This window comes from Oncorhynchus mykiss, chromosome 2, assembly GCF_013265735.2.
Source record: "Oncorhynchus mykiss isolate Arlee chromosome 2, USDA_OmykA_1.1, whole genome shotgun sequence".
In the NCBI taxonomy this organism is placed as follows: Eukaryota; Metazoa; Chordata; class Actinopteri; order Salmoniformes; family Salmonidae; genus Oncorhynchus; species Oncorhynchus mykiss.
The window spans coordinates 77,884,962-77,892,129 of NC_048566.1; positions in this window are offsets into that span (position 1 = coordinate 77,884,962).

The following is a 7,168-nucleotide window of genomic DNA, read 5'->3' on the forward strand; positions in this document are numbered from 1 at the left end:
CATTTTTTTTAATAGGAATTAAGTCTAAATAATGTTTTTAATAGTTTTGCCATTGATAATGTAAATACTTATTAAGCCAGAATGGTGTGTTTTTTTAAATCATTTTAATTATAGTTATTTAAAAGCCTGCTTTAGAATACAAATTAGGGGTTTAACAAGACGCTTGGGATATTTGGACTGCTGCTGGTCAGTATTTAAAGCACAGGAGGTTGGTGGCACCTTTTTGGGGAGAACAGGCTCGTGGTAATGACTGGAGCGTAATCAGTGGAATGGTATCAAATATATCAAACACAAAGTTTCCAGGTGTTTGATGCCATTCCATTTGCGCCGTTCTGGACATTATTATGAGCCGTTCTGGACATTATTATGAGCCGTTCTGGACATTATTATGAGCCATTCTTCCCTCAGCAGCCTCTACTTATTTAAAGATAAATAAACATGTTATAAGAGCTGTATGTGGAGTGTCCCAAACTTTATGAAAACATTTTGGAAAGGTGAGGAAGAAATACACTGCAGGTGAGGGACAGGAAGTGTAATATTTTGATCATGATAGCTATTTTCTATTATTCTATTTTCTATCATTTTCTATGATTTAAATCTCAGCCACAAACCCCTCATAACCTGTCTGTCATTGAGATATCTTCTGCCACAGGACAGAAGTGCCAAAGTCGCACAGAAAATTGTAAACAGATTCTACCCAATATGCCACAGGTTTTTCCACACCCTACCCTACAGTGCTGTCATTTTGGGACATATTTTCCTAAATATTTTGCTATGCTACCTGGAATGTTAATTTGGGAGCACCAGTGCCCCTAGAAAAAAAATTGCCCAAGTAATAATTGTTGTAATTATATCTTTGCTGTCCCATAGCCTCAGTAGTATGCAAACATGGAGATGAGCTTCAGGAGATGAGCTTCAAAGTAAGCTAGGATTCATAGGACCAATGTAAGGCATCAATCTTAAAAATCTATTTTTCTGGTGCTTCTAAACCCTGCATTTTGTAATTGCTGGCAATTCTTATCATTAAAGGAGCACTCTGCAATCACAACATACATTTTGACTTATAAAGAATGATATATTGTAAATCCTTTGATGATTGAAGAGTTTAAGTTATAAGCGCCCCAGAGCTTAGTTCCACTGTCGTACCCCATCAGAAGCCAAAATATAGGGCTCTATTCAACATGTGTTGCTAATGCATTACAGGCTGCGTGATAGAAAGGTAAAGGTAATTTCAGATTGAGCCGACATATGCTGCGTTTACCGTGAAAGCTGTCTCCACTGTAATGCTGAACTTCCGTGATATGGATTGAATATAGCCCATGAGCTTGTTTTTACAATATTTGTCAACAAAGTGAATGTAAACAAACACTGTATAACCTCCAAACATTGTTCAAACTATAATCATGGATGAACAGTTCCTTGCATCCATATGTGGCTCTGTCAATGACTTTGAGTGTGGTTACATTTCTCCAGGCCCTTAACTTTTTACCGAAACAGTGGCGAGGAAAATTGCGGATTGCAGCTTTAATACCTCTAATATTTGTCATTGGGCTCCTAAATTGTTCAACTTAGGAGCAGATGTGTCTCGTAGAGCCCTGCTGTAATAACAGGTCATCTCTCTACATCCTATTGACTATAGAGGAAGTCAGCCCTGTCCATTGCAGATACCCAGTCTAAGGCCAAAGTCTGCCTCGCTCTACCTCACGCCTACCCTACCTACATAACCTCTACCCCCCCCACCCCACACACGCACACACATATGCTGTTAAATCATGTTTCTATATGCTCTAGTTTTTATTGTTAGCTTACAGTAGGCCTATCATGTAATACACAGTGCCTTCAGAAAGTATTCATACCCCTTGACTTATTCCACATTTTGTTGTTACAGCCTGAATTCAAAATGGATGAAATTGATTTGTTTTCTCACACAATACACCATGATGACGAAGTGAAAACGTTTTAGAAATGTTAGCAATGTTATTGAAAGTGAAGTACATAATGAGATCATTTACATAAGTACTCACACCCTTGAGTCAATTTCATGTTAGAATCACCTTTGGCAGTGATTACAGCTGTGAGTCTTTCTGGGTAAGTCTATAAGAGCTTTGAACACCTGGATTGTACAATATTTGACCATTATTATTTAAAAAATTCTTCAAGCTCTGTCATGTCTTGCCATACTGTAACTAGGTCACTCAGGAACATTCAATGTCGTCTTGGTAAGCTCCAGTGTAGATTTGGCCTTGTGTAGATTGGTGTAGATTTGGCCTTGTGTTTTAAGTTATTGTCCTGCTGAAAGGTGAATTCATCTCCCAATGTCTGGTGGAAAGCAGACTGAACCAGGTTTTCCTCTAGGATTTTGCCTGTGTTTATCTCCATACTTTTCTTTTTTATCCTGAAAAACTCCCCAACCCTTAACAATTACAAGTATACCCATTACATGATGCAGCCATCACTATGCTTGGAAATATTGAGAGACGTACTCAGTAATGTGTTGTATTGGATTTGCCCTAAACATAACACTTTGTATTCAGGACAAAAAGTTAATTGCTTTGCCATCTTTTTTTCTGGATTAATTTAGTGCCTTGTTGCAAACAGGATGCATGTTTTTGAATATTTTTATTCTGTACAGGTTTCCATCTTTTTACTCTGTCAATTAGGTTAATATTGTGGAGTAACTACAATGTTGTTGATCCATCTTCAGTTTTCTCCTATCACAGCCACTCTGTAACTGTTTTAAAGTTACCATTGGCTTCATGGTGAAATCCCTGAGCAGTTTCCTTTCTCTCCGGCAACTGAGTTAGGAAGGACGCCTGTATCTTTGTAGTGGCTGGGTGTATTGATACACCATTCAAAGTATATTTAATAACTTCACCATGCTCAAAGGGATATTCAATGTCTGTTTAAAAAATATATATCTACCACTAGCTGCCATTCTTGGTGAGGCATTGGAAAACCCCACTGGTCTTTGTGGTTGAATCTATGTTTGAAATCCACTGCTCGACTGAGGGACCTTACAGTTAATTGTATGTGTGGATTACATAGATGAGGTAGTCATTCCAAAATCATGTTAAATACTATTATTGCACATACATAGAGTGAGTCCATGCATATTATGTGACTTGTTAAGCAAATGTGTACTCCTGAACTCATTTAGGCTTGCCACAATAAAGGGGTTGAATTCTTTATTGACTCAAGACATTTCAGTTTTTAATTTTCAATTAATTTGTAAAAAAAATCTATAAACATAATTCTACTTTGACATTATTGGGCATTTTGTGTAAACCAGTGACACATAAAGTCAAGGGGTGTGAATTATTTCTGAAGGCGCTATATTAATTTGATTAAACAATAATAATGAGCTATTTATGGAAATTCTACTGTAATTTCTAAAGACAACTTTGTAAAATGTAGAACATGTCTGGATCAATTTCAATGGGAATCACCTGGATAAATAAAGAATAATTTTAATCGATAAAATGGATCATGTTCCAGTTGGTTGACAACATTTACTCCTCAGCTAGATTACGTCTCCTTTCCACCATCTGCACTGAACTGGCATGCATTTTCAGATAAGTGCAGATGAGGGACAGGAGACAAGGAAAGGAAACCACTATCCTACAGGTAACTGCCAAAATAAAGGAAACACACCAACATAGTGTCTTATTAGGGTGTTGGGCCACCACGTGCCACTAGAACAGCTTCAATACACCTTGGCATAGATTCTTGAACTCTATTGGAGGAATGCGACACCATTCTTCCACAAAAAAATCTATAATTTTGTGTTTTGTTTGGATAAACCTAAATCACTGTCTCAGGTGCCGCTCCAGAAACTCCCATAGTGTTCAATTGGGTTGAGATCTGGTGACTGAGACACATAACCTTTAAACCCCTTATGCTCCTTTGACTCACCTCTTTAAAAGTCACTAGGTCTTTTCTCTTCGAGCCATGGTAGCAAAAGGAATGGGCAACTGGGCATTTTTATACATGACATTATGTGCGTGAGCATTGCAAAATACATTTACACATACGTTATTCAATCATTTCATCCAAACTGCTTGAGCACGTCAACGAGCGTCTGCATAGCTGGGCGCAAAAATAGAACTTGGTCCTATTTTTGACTCGACGCACTACAAGTCCTGCTTCTCCCATCCTCATTGGTTTTTAGGAGCATATACCCACGTGGGTGATTGGAAGATGAACTGAGGTCCAAACTCCAGTCTAGCTGGTGGTGGTAATGCACCTTAAAGTTGGTTGCCAACCGCCATATAATTTTATTTATTTGACCTTTTATTTAACTAAATATATATTTAATAAATCAATATTTAAATATAAAGTCCAAAGAAGAAGAAAAAGACTGAAGGAGGAGAGATTGTTAGAAACTAACTAGGTTTATCCTTTTATCTGTGGCTTAGTAGTCGGATTAGAGGACCTTGTGCATGCTGACAAGACCTGCCCGGTCTATTCAGCATGCTTGATCAGATGTTAATTTCTTAGTTAACTTGGGAACCACAACTGTGTTGGAGGCACCTGCTTTCAATATACTTTGTATCACTTATTTAATCAAGTGTTTCCTTTATTTTGACAGTTACCTGTATGTACACGCTGATCTGAGAATAGGTACAACCAAATTCAGTAAAGAGGCTTATAGTTTATGCCCTCTGCTGGGCAGACCTTGTATAACAACTGCATTACCTTATTCTGGTGTTGCTTTCTGTCAGGCTGTGCGTAAAGAAATGTGGTAGAAAATTGAGTCTAAACCATGGTTACACCAATCACAATGCTTTGAAATTTACACAGGAGCGTGACCAGATGCAAACTTCAGGGAGAATGTGGAAAATCAGACCGCAGAACAGTAGTAAAACAGATCATTTTGAAGGAGTTTGTTTTCATATTTTTGTTTATTTCTTTACTAACGTTACAAGGGAAGCACATTTATTTATTCACTTATTTGCCTTTACAAACATCTGTATTTCTGGTCTTGTACATCCTTGAAGTAAGGGTTAAAACAAGTCAAACAAATAGCGTAGGTTTCAAATATATATCTCATAATTCAAATGATACTGTAATGACTGTCCTGATGCTAAATAGCCATGGGAAAAGGGTAATGTCCGCTCACTGACCACGTTTACATGTGCCCAGTATTCCTGATAATTAAGCAGAATATCAGCAACTAAGGTCTTACTCAGGATAAGCGGTTTACATGCACCTTGATTATCCTGCTCACGAGTATCCCTGCATTCATGAATAAACAGAATATTTCTTATGGGTTAAATGGAATAGTAACTGAAATCTGAACACTGACTGTGGGCCTATAACCTCTCACATGTATCAGAATATAATATTAACTCCTGCAGAATTATGCATTTCTTGCAGTAAAATTATACAACAAATGTTAATTTTGTCAGCATCTCTTGAGAAAATGCAAATAAACATGTCATGTGTTATCTTTGACACTGTTATGCAAGCAGCAGACAGTTTTTCAACCACACAAAACAAACTGAAGTCTTATATGAAGCTGTGCTTAATCATTTTCTCAGTTTATAACTTCCTTTAAACCAGTCAAACTGATGACATTTGGACATTTTGCACAGGACCAACCTTTCAACTGTTTTGGAGTTATTGCGTTTTATTCCCGGTCCCGAAACAGACTTTACCGGTGTTAGCGAGATCACTCATGCATTCATTACATCAATGTAAGACATTATTCTAGTGAGCACTACTTTATTTAGTTTCTGGTGTAACATGTTGTAGCATATCTAAGACAAACAAATGGCCTACCAAATGTCGGAAATTATAAACAGAAAGTTGTCTAAATTAGGGGTAAGTAGCAAATAGGCTATATGGTCCATTACCGAATATCAGCTAAATAAATTACTATGATGGATCGAATTGCTACTTTTGGAAGTGATTTGTTTGACAATGAGATGACATCATCAAATATGCTAAACAGCCTGCGCAGACCGCGGAAAACAAAAAAATGGGATAAAATGTTTACATGCCACAGTTCCCATCCAAAATCAGCATATCCCAGGCATTTTATCCGTGTTTCAAGCTTTTTCGGGTAATTGTAAACGAGATATGATGTTTACATGTGTTAACTCAAAAATATAATACTTGAGTATCCCAAATATTAACGGGATATTGGTGTGCAGGTAAACGTGGTCACTGATTTCTGCTTTCAACAAGCTTGCAACTCAGTAAACAGTGAGAGCAGACATGACCTTTTTTACTTTGTAACTTTTTGGTCTGCTTCTGTGAAAGTTGCTAATAGACAACATACTATATATATATATATATATATATAGTAAGTATGTGGACACCCATTCAAATTAGTGGATTCGGCTATTTCAGGCACACCCGTTGCTGACAAGTGTATAAAATCGAGCAAATAGCCATGCAATCTCCATAGACAAACACTGACAGTAGAATGGCCATACTGAAGAGCTCAGTAACTTTCAATGTGGCACCGTCATAGGAAGCTACCTTTCCCGAGTGGTGCAGCAGTCTAAGGCACTGCATCTCAGTGCTAGAGGCATCACTACAAACCCTGGTTCGTTCCAAGCTGTATCATTACCGATCGTGATTGAGAGTCCCATAGGGCGACGCACAGTTGGCCCAGTGTCGTCCGGGTTTGGCCGGGGTGGGCAGTCATTGTAAGAACAAATTATTAACCGACTTGCCTAGTTTAATAAAGGTTAAAAAAAAATCTAAAAGTTAGTTCGTCAAATTTCTGCATCGCTAGAGCTGCCCCGGTAAACTGTAAGTGCTGTTATTGTGAAGTGGAAACATCTAGGAGCAACAATGGCTCAGCCGCGAAGTGGTAGGCCACACAAGCTCACAGAACAGGACTGCTAAAGTGCATAGCATGTAAAAATCACCTGTCCTCGGTTGCAATACTCTAAACTGCCTCTGGAAGCAAACAAAGAACTGTTCGTCGAGAGCTTCATGATATGGGTTTTCACGGCTGAGCAGCAGCACACAAGCCTAAATTTACCATGCTCAATCCCAAACGTCGGCTGGAGTGGTGTAAAGCTTGCCGCCATTTGGCTCTGGAGCAGTGGAAACACGTTCTCTAGAGTGATGAATTACCAACGGACAAATCTGGGTTCGGCAGATGCCAGGAGAAAGAACGCAATCTTCCCAAAGGCATAGTACCAACTGTTAA